The sequence below is a fragment of the Xenopus laevis genome, chromosome 2L (genome assembly GCF_017654675.1).
Source record: "Xenopus laevis strain J_2021 chromosome 2L, Xenopus_laevis_v10.1, whole genome shotgun sequence".
In the NCBI taxonomy this organism is placed as follows: domain Eukaryota; kingdom Metazoa; phylum Chordata; class Amphibia; order Anura; family Pipidae; genus Xenopus; species Xenopus laevis.
The window spans coordinates 52,473,513-52,487,784 of NC_054373.1; the positions used below are offsets into that span (position 1 = coordinate 52,473,513).

The 14,272-nt window shown below is 40.8% G+C and overlaps 3 non-coding genes across 3 annotated transcripts; 2 read left to right on the forward strand and 1 right to left on the reverse strand.

The window, feature by feature from the left end:
* Positions 1 to 241: 241 nt before the first annotated feature.
* On the forward strand, positions 242 to 313 carry trnap-agg. The gene has a single exon. It is a non-coding gene; the product is annotated as a tRNA-Pro (tRNA).
* A 6,787-nt stretch (positions 314 to 7,100) lies between these two features.
* trnap-agg lies at positions 7,101 to 7,172 on the forward strand. The gene has a single exon. It is a non-coding gene; the product is annotated as a tRNA-Pro (tRNA).
* Positions 7,173 to 9,390: 2,218 nt separating this feature from the next.
* trnap-agg lies at positions 9,391 to 9,462 on the reverse strand. The gene has a single exon. It is a non-coding gene; the product is annotated as a tRNA-Pro (tRNA).
* Between the last annotated feature and the right edge of the window lie 4,810 nt (positions 9,463 to 14,272).

Below are 14,272 nucleotides of genomic sequence, written 5' to 3' on the forward strand. Positions count from 1 at the left end.
CTTATATTTCCCTTACCTTAATACCTGGAAGGCATTCCAGATAATAGATCCTATACCTGTATCATAGAAAACTTTAGAAGGAAGCATCTCACTCTCCTGTAACTTCTTCTGTGCAAACAGTTCCAGCTTGTGCTATGTGTGTGTGTGTAGCTGGAAGCACTGTAATCTGATGCAGCTCTGTTCCTTGCTGATGTGGCAGTCAAACATCTGGAAGGTTTCCTTTTACTTTTCTAACATCAGTGGCTCGTTGGTCTAGGGGTATGATTCTCGCTTAGGGTGCGAGAGGTCCCGGGTTCAAATCCCGGACGAGCCCTTCTTTTCCCAGCTATTTAGCACTTTTGGGTGACTATCATAAGGGGCATAAGTGATTTTGGGTGTTTGGGTATGTGTGTTTTGGCTTCCAAAATGCTGCTTTAACAACATGAAAGGCACTTTGTCAGCCTTGGTGCAGATAGATAGAAATGTGTGCCATGTGTTTGCACCCAAGCAAACACCGTGCCCATCATTGTGCCCATCATTGCAAGCAGTGCAACTAGCAAGTGTAGGCCAGCAGATTGGATGTCTCTCAACCTGCTTATAAACAAACTATACTATACAAATAAACAATTTACAAGCAAAAACTTATTGCACACTCAGAAGAGTGACTTTCAATGTGTATGCATTGTCGTATTACCTGCAATCCATCCATCTCTGTCCCTATAGGGTGTTACACTGGAGTTATTCAGCCATTCCTTCATCTGGTTCCATATTGAAATGATTCTGGGACTTGAAGTCCATCTTATCTACAGAGAATCTGAGCACCACCAGTCATGGAATACAGAGCGATTTCAGGCTCAAAATGTTGAGGGAAGAGTTAAACGACTAGGCCAGTCTAAGGGAAGGGGGTGAAGAAATGATCCCTGTATGGTAGATTATCATGGCTCCTTCTCCATCTAACCTGTCCTAGTAAAAAAAAAAAAAAAAAATGGTAATGATTTCAAGTAGTTGGACAAATAGACCTTTGCATACATTTCCAGACACCCAAGGCACAGACAGTTAAATACAGTATTTAAAACTTTTCCAAATATGAACAAAACACAAAATACAGAAAATAAAATCCTAAACCTGTCTGTCTCTACCTAATACACAAGTTTCTTCCGTTTCACAATGGTTAATGTACACTATGCACAATTTAATTTTGCAATGTAATATTTATAGTTTTATTACATTTCTCCCTAAAATCATCTATGTATGGTCCATGCAATATATTCTATATAGCCATCCAAGAGTCACCTATAGTTTTCTATGTTTCCCCAGTTCTCCACTGGACACTTGCAGCAGCAGAATCTGACAGCAAGGCTAAGAGAGAAAGGATTTACTATTCTACTACTGATCAGATTATGCAGCAATGCATCAATCTTGCGGTAGAGGGATAATGCTAGCAGAGTCCTAGATTGAATCAATATATGCTTTATTTTCTATTAAAATGTGTACCATATGCCCAAATGTGTCCAGGCATGTTTTTAGCCAAATGTATTTGTACAACCCATCAACGGAAGATGTCCTTAGATGTAACAGTCTGAGTTCCTAATTGTCTTTAGAAATCAGAAGACGTCACAATAAGAACTATTTATAGGGATTTTAGAAGTGTTCAGAAGCAAACAAACCCAACTTTATCATGTGCAATGCCAAGTCTTGTTTGAGTGGTGACCACCACCATTAGACTGGAGCAATGGAAAACATTTCCTTGAGTGATGAATGAATCACACTATAGCTGCCAATTTAATGGACAAGTCAATATTTGACAGTTGATAGTCTAAATGCATAATGCCAACTGTAAATGTAAAGTTTGTTGGATGATGAATAAGGGCACAACATTATGCTACATTCTTGGCATTTCTGTGTTTCTTACTGTGTGAAAACAGTTTTGGTAAAGCTCTTTCCTGTCTCAACACAGTAATGCCCTAATGTACAAAGCAAGCCCCTACCTACTATCCAAGTTAGTCCACCCTCCCTGCTTCCCCCCCGCATAGTTGATAACCCCCTGAAAGTGTCCCTAACACAGTACTCACATATTGGTGAAGAGGAAGCGCAGCAGAGCTCATGGGCGCATCTTCTGGGTCTTTTGTATTCTTCCATAAATGAACGCTGTATTGTGCCTTCCAGTTTGTAGCAACTGTGCATGCTCCAAAAGTGGCGTAAATTGCTGAATGGAAGGAAGAAGACCCGAAGAATACCGATGAGCCAAGAGTGCAGGTGGTTGACTACATTTTAGGGCTATTCCACACGGGGAGATAGCCACGCGTTTGCGGTCGCGGCGACAAAGCGCCGCGCCAGTCGCCGCGACCGGCGCAGGCGACAGTTTTGTATGGGCGCCTATGTAAAAACGCCTGTGCTAACCACACGAGGCGATGCGCTTTTCAACAGTCGCCTGAAAATGCCTCGCCAGGCTTTTTCAGGCGAAAAAAAAAAGCGCATCGCCTCGTGTGGTTAGCACAGGCGTTTTTACATAGGCGCCCATACAAAACTGTCGCCTGCGCCGGTCGCGGCGACTGGCGCGGCGCTTTGCCGCCGCGACCGCAAACGCGTGGCTATCTCCCCGTGTGGACTAGCCCTTAGGTGTGTGAAAAAGTGGATAATGGGAAATATACAAACTCTGGCAGGGGGCATTGAGGGTGTTCTCTTGTTACTTTTTTTATTGTTGGTATTTGGACTGACTGATTTGACTCGATATAATCAGTGGTGTTTCTGGGGCTACTGCCCCCTGAGGCAGCAGCTTCGCCCCCCCCCCCCCTCTGCTCTGTGCTTAAAACTTTAGCAACGAAGCGGGTGTGATAAAACAGCTTATTATATAGCATTTTGCTTAAAAGTATCTTAATACCCCCCTGCCACATTGCTCCAACAAATGGTATGCAACTGATAACCTTTGCCTTATCTAATGTTAAGGGTAGCCAGCCCACATTCTTTGGTATGTGACCCTCACTGTGAAGACAAATAAATTCCAGACCAGGCTCTATAACACAATACACAGTTGTTCCCAAGAGCTGTGCCCTTTCTTGTTTCTGTATGCAGACTAAACTGGACATGCTCACCAAATGGCACCCCATTGGCCCAGCAGTATTAGCTGTGATAGGGGCTGCTCCCTTTCTGGCTTACAAAGCTGGCTACCAAGAATTCCAAATTGTCAGTCTTTTTATACAAATGCAAGATCACAGAGACTGTCCAGCTGTAAACCACCACAGCTGTAGCCACATGTTCCAGTGACCAGCAGTAGCAGTGCCTAATCCTGGCATATTTCGCAGGCAGAACCACTAAGTGACGGCTGGCTAAAATTTAGACTCTGAGGAAAATCTGTGATGTTGAAGTTGCATGCTACTGTACAATAATGAGCTCATTCCCTAAAACGAGTTGTGTGTGAGTCCTACCCTATGCCCATGTCCTCTCACAGCTTTGTGCTGTTACAGCGGGCCAAAGGGGAGTCACATCCCTAATGCAGGTAAAGTTGCTGTACGGTGTTAGCCAGTAAAAATGTTACAGGGCAACCCCTTTGAAATAAAAAATAACAAACATGGTATAAAGGTGATACCTTTATTGGCTAACTAATATAATCATAGCAAGCTTTCAGAACATTTTAGTTCCTTTTTCAAGCTGATTACAATGAAGCTGTGGTATTCTCTGATATATACACAACATTCAGCTCATAGGTCAAGTGGCCAACAAAAAGGAATATCAATCTGTGTGTAAGGTTTCAAAGTAATTTACGAGGGGATCTGCAAGAGACAAGCAGATAAAATACAAGATAATGTGGATCAAAGAGGCTGAGTATAAATTAGGGCTGAATTATTGGAGTGTAGAATCAAAGGAATTCCATATGATAGTCCATAGCCAGACATGTTGGTATGTCTGACCTGGTGCAGTCCTTTCTTAGTCCACTTAATTAGCCATAAATTCAAGGCTCAGGTTTAGTCCCTCCCCCAGAGAATTGAAAGTTTCCATTAATTTGTATTCTCACACTTTTCTATCATCTGTTTTAAAATTGCCAATAAGAACCAATATTCTTGGAGTGATGAGGGACATTGAAATTATTTCCTATTGGCGTGTCCAGTTTTTTATTGGTTACAGTGAATCGGTGGTGTGCATTTCTCCTTCTCAGACTTTACCTAGTCTTTCCTATATAGAGTCCCCCTGTTATGCATTTAGTGCATTGTATTAAGTACACCACATTGGAAGAAGAACAATTGTAGTGACCATGGATGCTGTACTCCTCTAATGTGTCCGGACTTGGTATTTTGTCTGAAATCAGGATGTTGAAGGGTTAACACGCCTACATGCCGACCCTTGTAGGAATCTGTACTTGTTTTTCTGTACGCCCCTTTACTTGCTCTTCTTAGACAACCTTGCACAAGTATCATCATGTACCATAAACAATGTTATCAGCTTGCCTCAGCCAAAATGTCTTAGCTAATACGCATGCACATATTTGTCTCTTTTTTTCCTCTCTTGTCCATCCTGAATGCTGTACTTGTTACAGACATGTTTTATGCTAATACGTCACTATATTGGGATGTCTTTACTTATAACCTATATAACCATATGTTTGGGGCTTCTATAAACGGAACTTGTTATTCTGATCCACTTGTTGGTGTTTCTTTGTGCAAGTTCCCCGGATCCGGAATACGAGGCATTGTTGGACAGCTAGAATCCAAGGTTCCAGTGGCAGTCGGTTCGTTTCCCCAACAGATTTGTGGGCAGGTATTGCATTCTTTTTTTGCCACAGGCTCAAAAGCATTTTTCCATACCCACCACTCCTACCATTCAGACAGCCTCCCAACCTAAAGTCACTAATTACAAGAAGTGCCTTATGGTACCTCATCAAAGATGGAACATACACCTGTGGCAAAAAACAATGCAAAACAGATGTGACTTACAGCTTTAGGAAATAGTTATAATTAGTGATGGGCGAATTTATTCGCCAGGTGCAAATTCCAAGTTTCGCCGCGAATAAATTCACGAAATTGCAGCGAAAATATGCCGGCAAAATAATGATATTGCTGTTAGTACATGTATTATGTACCATTTTGCTTATTAGTATTAACTGAGAAGTTATAAAAAGTTGCACATGTTTGCACGCTGTTTCTTCAGATACTGACTCCCTTACATGTGAGTCAATAAATATTATATCAAGCATCACAAACTCTCCAGGTCTGCCATGTTTGAAGGTTTATTGCCTTATCAGAAGCATATCATTTGTACCAGGAACTGTACTAAAGACAGTCGCTAGCAAAAAGAACAATCTATTTGAATCTGTTTTGTTCAATTATTGGAAATGCTTGCAACCTGGGGTTTTCCAGATAAGGGATCTTTTTGTAATCTGGATCACCATACTGTAAGGAAGCTAAAAATCATTTTAACATTAATTAAACCTAATAGGATTGTTTTGTGCCCAATATGGATTCATGCAGCTCAGTTGGGGTCATGCAGCTCAGTACAAGGTACTGTTTTATTACATTAAAGAAAAAGGAAATAATATTTATAAATTAAGTTATATGTGTAAAACTGACTCTGGATAACAGGTTTCTGGATAAGAGATCACATTCCTATACAGTATCTAAAATTATTTAATCTTCTCTGTCCTCTTCACAGCAATCTGTCTCTCTCATGCAGATTTGTGTTGGAGTTGGTTATTTTGAAATAAGACATTTAGCTCTAATAAATTGTCTACGTTAGGCAAATGAAGCACATACCAGTGTATCTGACCTAACTGAGGTATTGAAGAGCAATTTGATTACAGAAATGATGGAGATTCATTACTTATGGAGATGAAGCTTATATTAAGTTTTCATGTTTGCCATAGCTGCTCTATAAGTATTATGTAATGTATTACAGTTGTCTGTTTCTTTGGCCTCCAACTACTTATGGAACTTTTTATTCAGAATGCTCGGGACCTGGGGTTTTCCTGATAATGGATCTTTCCGTAATTTGGATTTTTTCCTTAAGTCTACTAGCATATAAACAGTAAATAAACCCAATGGGCTGGTTTTGTTTGCAATAAGGATTAATTACAAACAGGTATTGTCAGGGCCGGACCAATCCAGCTGGGCGCCCCAGGCTGGCCACATTGCCCCTTCGCGCAAGCCACTACATGCGCGCCTACACGAGCGCACGCATGCACGCCTACACAAGTGCACGCCTACACATGCACGCTGACCCACAGAGTCACCCCCTCCCGGTGAGCGCGCGCATGCACACTGACACACGCATCATTCACTGGCAACAGCAAAGTCGGATTCAGAGGCCCGGACTGGGGTAGGCAGTAGAGGAAGGTACGTACCTGGTGCCCCCCAAGCTTTGCACCCTAGGCAGATGCCTACTCTGCCTACCCCTAGTTCCAGCCCTGGGTACTGTTTTAGTATTACAAACAAAAATAAAAATCATTTTTAAAAATGAATTATTTGGATAAAATGGAGTATATTGGAGGTGGCCTTTCCATAATTCAGAACTATCTGGATAATGAATCCAGGGAGTGAAACATTTCCAGGGTGTGAAAAACAATATATACTTTGTTATCAGTGGCGGAACTACTGGGGGAGCAGGGGGTGCGCACCCCCTCAGGGCCCCCCGGCAGTCCACGCAGTCCGCGCGCCGCTCTGCGGCGCATATTCCCGGCCAGTTTCCGGGTGTACGGAGGGGGGCGGGGGCCCGGCTGCGCCCCCCTCTAGTTACGCTTCTGTTTGTTATGGGTGACAAATGCCCCATGTTTACTTGGCCCTAAAAAATGACTTCTAAGGGTGACCCAAATTAGCTATTTTTATTTAGCATTTACTGATCACCCACATTAGTAGCATACCATCATAACAGCACACACATTAGAACAGTAGCATGCAAATAGTGTTAAAAGACTGATGTTCATATTTCATATACTTATATATTTTATATAGTGAGTCTGTCTTTTTATTTACCTTGCTTAACTTCCTTAGAATACCGCACTGTATGTTTAGTATACTATGAAACAAAGAAAATATCCCTGTCATTTCTACTCCAATAACCTCTAACTGTGTAACAGACTATGCACTGCTGATGTGGCAGTCAACTAAACATCTGTAAACATCAGGCAAGCAGCTGGCTCGTTGGTCTAGGGGTATGATTCTCGCTTAGGGTGCGAGAGGTCCCGGGTTCAAATCCCGGACGAGCCCTTGATTTTTAAGATACAGTATACTCCATTTGTAAAATTCATGCCATTTGTACAATATATCATGCTGTATATTGGTGTTGTTGTTTGCTTTGTTTCAGCTAATTCTTTTCTTTTTTAATTATGTAGATATATAAAAAAGAAAATAAAACAAAGGAATACATACAAATACGATGTAAAATTACATTATACAAAGCATCTCCTGAAGATGGAAATGATCGGAACATTCAATGACTAATGTGGATCAGAAAAGAAAGTACAACAAAAAATCCTTTCCTATTGTTGGATTTAATAAAGATTCAATAAAGAAAAGACCAAGTTTGTTGCAGAACTGATTTCTGTTGAGGCTGGAGTGATACAGGTGTGGGACCTGTTATCCAGAATGCTTGGGACCTGGGGATTTATGGATAATGGATCTTTTCATAATTTGGATCATCATACCTGAAAGTGGACCTGTCACCCAAACATAAAAAGCTGTCTAATGTAATAAATTCCTTTGCAAATCAAATTAAAACATCTATACCTGTTATCAAGGTGTTTAAATATCTGAGCTGTCAACCATATATTGCTCCACCTCTATGCTTAATGTTCGACTAAAGCTGGCCATAGAAGCAAAGATCTGATCGTACGAATCATCGTATGATCGGACTTTCCCATCTCCCAACCTGCCACTAACCATTCAGATCAAATAAAGTACAAAAGAACAGCTTAGCCGATGTTCTGCTCCTGACAGCAATCGTACGAAAGTTATGTCCGACCAAAGCTAGTGACAGTCTCCCTCTGAAAATCGTACGATCGGCAACACATACAGAGATATTATCGGCAGTTGACAGATCTCCGCCGGATGAAAAATGTAGGGACTCTCCACACAGTCTGAAAATCATACGAATCCTCGATTCGTACAATCAGATCTTTGCGTCTATGAACAGCTTAACATTATAGAAAAGGATTTGGAATTATTTCTTAGGGTGGCAGGTCCCCTTTAAATCTACTAGAAAATCATGGAAACATGAAATAAACCCAAAAAGCCAACTTTGCTTCCAATAAGGACTAATTATATCTTAGTTTGGATCAAGTACAAGGTACTGTTTTATTATTACAGAGTAAAAGGAGTAAAAGGAAATCATTTTTAAAAATTTGGATTATTTGGATAAAATGGAGTCTATGGGACACAGCCTTTCTGTAATTCAGAGCTTTCTGGATAACAGATTTTCCAGATAACGAATCACCAATTCATAGATGACATGCGAGTAAATCTCATTCATTATTTAGTGTAAGAGTTGGTGTAACTACTTGTTTCAAATAACTTGTTAGTCTAGAGGCTGTAAATATGTGAGTTTCCGTGGATTTTATTGTGTACAGGTATAAAATCTCTAATCCGGAAACTCATTATGCAGAAAGCTCCAAATTACGGGAAGGCAATTTCCCATAGGGTCTATTTTAAGAAAATGATTCTCATTGTTAAAAATTATTTACATTTTCTGTGTAAAAAGAAAACAATAATGTGTACTTGAAGGTAATTAAGTGCGTGAATCTATATTGGTGGCAAAACAATCCTATTGGGTTTCAGATACGAAGCAGAGCTCTGGGTTGTAGTGTAAGGCAACAGCCTTGGACTCACCAACACAAAGGCCCCACCCTGATTATAAGAACAGGGGTGCGTGTGAAGAATAAGCAAGCGTGCCAAAAGATTGAATTAAATCAGAGTTGACAGGCCACAAGTCAATGCAGGCAGCGATTAGCAAGGTCAAATTCAGGCTGGATTAAGGCAGATGGCAAGTATCAGAATCTTGGTCAGGCAGGGAGTATTAAAGTCAAGATTCAGGCCGAGATCATACCGGGAAATCTCTTTAGTCAGATGTGACGATTATGGCGCTTCCAGCTGCATGTGACACTAGGGGTGGCCATTGGGTCACTAACTCAGTCTCTCACACACCATGCACACAGGTTAGACTAGTGCAACAGCACTCCACAGACCAATCAACACCCACAAAACTAATACAAAACTTGCTGCTTCCACATACTTTACATTGCTAATGTAATTGTCCATGATATGTGTTGTATGTTTTCCTTTATTTTATTTTAATTTTGTATTTTTTCTCCAATAAAAAAAAAGAAAAGAATTAGCTGAAACAAAGCAAACAACAACACAAATATACATCATGATATATTGTACAAATCCCATGAATGTTACAGGTATTCTGTACCTTAAAAAAAAAGAAGGGCTCGTCCGGGATTTGAACCCGGGACCTCTCGCACCCTAAGCGAGAATCATACCCCTAGACCAACGAGCCAGCTGTTTTCGTGAGGTTTCAAGATCTTCAGTTGACTGCCACATCAGCAGTGCATAGTCTGTTTCAGAAAGATTAATAACGTAGAAATGACAGGGATATGTTCTATGTTTCATAGTGTAGTAAAACATACATCCTGAATCTTGACTTCAATATTCCCTGCCTGACCAAGACTCTGATACTTGCCATCTGCCTTAATCCAGCCTGAACTTGCTTGCCTGCATTGACTTGTGGTCTGTCAACTCTGAATTCAATCTTTTGGCACACTTGCTTATACATTACACACATGAATCTATAATGGTGGCAAAACAATGCTATTGGGTTTCAGATGTGAAGCAGAGCTCTGATTGTAGTGTAAGGCAACAGCTGCAGACTCGCCAACACAAAGGCCCCTGATTATAAGAGCAGGGGTGTGTGAAGAATAAGCAAGTGTGCCAAAAGATTGAATTAAAGGGGAAATGTCACCTAGACATGAAAAGCTGTATAATAAAAGTAATTTTCATATTAAACATGAAATCCAAATTCTTTCTTTTATTAAAGCATTCATAGCTGTTGAAAACTCATTTAAAAATCTCAGCTGTCAATCAAATATTGCCTGCCCCTCTTCTATGCCTTAGGCAATTACTTTCAGTTTCCATTCAGCACTTACTAGTTTCCCCCGCTCTTTTGACCATTTGATTGTGTAACCAGTGCATGGGGATGTACATCAGGTCTCCCCATTCTGGTGCACAAACACGATTTTGAGATGAGCAGACTTGCCTTAATAACAGTGTCAACAAAATCACTCCTACCTGCTTGCTATAATTATGAATTCCGAACTGGAAGGAAACAAGATTCAAATCATTTATATAGTGTAATTAAAGTTCATTTTGCTTGACTAATGTGATAAAATAGGATTTGGAGTATTTTTTTGGGTGACTGGTCCCCTTTAAATCAGTTGACAGGCCACAAGTCAATGCAGGCAGCAATTAGCAAGGTCAAATTCAGGCTGGATTAAGGCAAATTGCAAGTATCCGAGCAGTGTCGGACTGGGACACCAGGGGCCCACCCAAAAACCTTAGAGCAGGGGCCCACCAATTAATCTTAGACCAGGGGCCCAATCTTAGTACTATTTTTCTTCCTCTGCTTACTCAACCTCTATTCTCCTAGTCTATTTTCTTTACATACTATACTCTATTTTTCCAGCTATTTAGCCTCTTTGTTCTCATAAAAATATGGAATGTCCATGAAATAGGCCAAATGTTTAGCAGCATGAGGGCCAGTCCGACACTGTATCAGAGTCTTGGTCAGAAAGGGAGTATTAAAGTCAAGATTCAGGCTGAGATAATACTGGGAAACCTCTTTAGGCAGGTGTCACGATTATTGAATTTCCAGCTGCATGTGGCACTAGGGGTGGCTAGCAGGTCTCTCACACACCATGCACACAGGTTAGACTATCGCACAAGCACCCCACAGACCAATCAACACCCACAAAGCTAATACAAAATGTGCTGCTTCCACATACCTTACATTGCCAATGTAATTGTACATGATATGTGCTGTATGTTTTCCTTTATTTTATTTTATTTTTGATGTATCTACAAAATTAAAAAAAAGAAAAGAAGAGAATAGAATAAGATGAAACAAAGCAAACAACATAAATATATTGTACAAATGCCATGAATTTTACCAATGGTGTATTCTGTTTCTGTACCTTAAAACTCAAGGGCTAGTCCAGGATTTGAACCCTGGACCACTCCTGACCAAAACAAAACTCATACCCCTAGACCAACAAGCCAGCAGTCGGTTCCAGCATTAAGGTGGCCATAGACGTAACAATTACGATCTTTCTTGGAAAAGATCTTTCCAAGAAAGATCGTTCGTTTCAATACACACATGTAGACCTGAATCGTCAGATATACAGGTAGATATATGGGAAGAAACAATAGAATTTTACCTGTATCTGACGATTCAGCACTAGCAATGGGCGATGTTTGGGTCCCTTCAAAGGCACCCGATCCAAATTTTCCGTCCAGCCCGATCGATGAGCCGACCGATATCCAAGTCTTCTGCCGATATTGGTCGGCTCTTTTTCCACCATACACGCAACGAATATCGGACGAAAATTCATTTCGTACGATATTATCTGTGCGTCTATGGCCACCTTAAGACATTAATAGAGTTGAAATTACAGGGTTATTTTCTTTGTTTCATAGTATACTAAAACATACAGCCTGAATCTTGACTTCATTACTCCCTGTCTGACCAAGACTCTGATACTTGCCATCTGCCATAATCCAGCCTGAATTTGACCTTGCAAATTGCTGCCGCAATTGATTTGTGGTCTGTTGACTCTAATTTAATTCAATATTTTGACACATTTGCTTATTCTTCACACACATCCCTGTTCTTATAATCATTGACCTTTGTGTTGGTGTTTCCTTGCACTACAACCCTGAGCTCTACTTAGTATCTGATACCCAATAGGATTATTTTGCCACCAATATAGATTCATGTACAATTCCATGTAAAATATTCCTAGAAGTCACAGCAGGAAGGCACAGTGGCAATTCCATGTAAAATACCCCTAAAACTCATAGCAGGATCGCACAGTGGCAATTTAATCTATAAATACTTCCAAAACTCATAATAGGATGGCACAGTGACAAATCCATGTAAAATAACCCCAGAACTCGTAACAGGATGGTACAGTGGCAATTCCATGTAAAATACCCCCAGAACACACAGCAGGATGGCACAGTGGCAATTTCATGTATAATACCTGCAGAACTGTTTGCTTACCAGAATCGTATTATTAAGCAAGATTCTTTAGACTAACTGAGTTATTATTAGACAAAAATTGAAATCTTGGGAAGCTTGTTGCAATGTCACACTTAGCAAGTATGACAAGGAGAACTTCAAATATCACACTGTTCTGTCCAAGCTGTGTGCCAGTGGTTCCTAGCACCCGACCCCCTTGCAAGTGCATCCCACCCTTGTTAGTGTCTGCATGTACATGCGCCAGTTCGAGGTGGGGATTACACATGCAGCAGTGTTAAAAGGCTGCAGGTCGCCAGGGCTCTTAATAAAACTAGAATGCAGCTGGGCAGTGTGCCACTCCTTAAATTTTGCCTCCCTAGGCCCAGGCCTTTGTGCCCTTTCCACAAATCCAGGCCTGCATATATGGCAAAGAGATTTCTGCACCAGGGTAGGGACACATATTTCCCAAGCTAACGATTTCCTGAGTGCAAATGGAGAACAGCATGGAGTACATTCTGTTTGTGGCTACAGTCTTGTTTGTACTTTAGTTTAAGATAACTTTTTGACCTCTGGCAGCATGGTCTTGACATTATATGAGCACAGCCTTATATTATCTTAGTAGGCCACCATTAACTCGTTCCTGCCCACCTGCCCTATCCTTGCCTTTTTTGGGGGACTAGCAGCTCAGTTATTATTTTCTATGATTTCCCTTTGCACAGACAAAACCCGTCAACAGTGGGTTGTCTCCTTCAGAACTCATAGCAAGATGGCACAAGGGAAATTGCATGTAAAATACCCCCAGAAATCATAGCAGGATGGCACAGTGACAATTCCATTGATAATACCCCAATAACTCACAACAGGATGGCACTGTGGCAATTCCATTTATAATACCCCAATAACTCACAGCAGGATGGCACTGTGGCAATTCCATTTATAATAACCCCCGAAACTCACAACAGGATGGCACTGTGGCAATTCCATTTATAATACCCCCAGAACTCACAGCAGGATTGCACAGTGGCAATTCCATTCATAATACCCCCAGAACTCATAGTAGGATGGCACAGTGGCAATTCCATGTATAATACCCCCAGAACTCACAACAGGATGGCACAGTGGCAATTTCATTTATAATACCCCAATAACTCACAACAGGATGGCACTGTGGCAATTCCATTTATAATACCCCAATAACTCACAGCAGGATGGCACTGTGGCAATTCCATTTATAATACCCCGAGAACTCACAACAGGATGGCACTGTGGCAATTCCTGCTGTGAGTTCTGGGGGTATTATAAATGGAATTGCCACAGTGCCATCCTGTTGTGAGTTCTGGGGGTATTATAAATGGAATTGCCACTGTGCCATCCTACTATGAGTTCTGGGGGTATTATGAATGGAATTGCCACTGTGCAATCCTGCTGTGAGTTCTTGAGGTATTATAAATTGAATTGTCACTGTGTCATCCTGCTACAGGGCCGCCATTAGAAATCATGGGGCCCCGTACAACAAAATTTTTGGGGCCCCCTGGGCCCCGCCCACACTGACGACCAAGCTCCACCCCATATCCCGCCCACTCCACATCGCAGTTAAAAGACCACACAGACATCAGCGCTAAAAAAGTAACCCCCCCCACACAAGTTGTAAAAAGCTATTGATGGTCAGGGCCCCCTTATAAAAATTGGGGCCCCAAAAAAAAAAAATTTAAAATTTAAAATTTAAAAAAAAAAAAAAAAAAAACATTGGTGGCAAGGGCCCCCTTATAAGTTAAAAAAACTTGGGGCCCCAACAAAAAAAAATGTAAAAAAAAAACTAAAAAATAAACAAACATTGGTGGCAGGGGCCCCCTTATAAGTTAAAAACAAATTGGGGCCCCAAAAAAAAATTTGAAAAAAATAATAATTTTTTTTTGAAAAAAAAAAAAACATTGGCGGCAGGGGCCCCCTTATAAGTTAAAAACAAATTGGGGCCCCAAAAAAATTTTTAAAAAAAAATTTTTTTTTTTTTGAAAAAAAAAACATTGGCGGCAGGGGAACCTTATAAGTAAAAACAAATTGGGGCCCCAAAAAA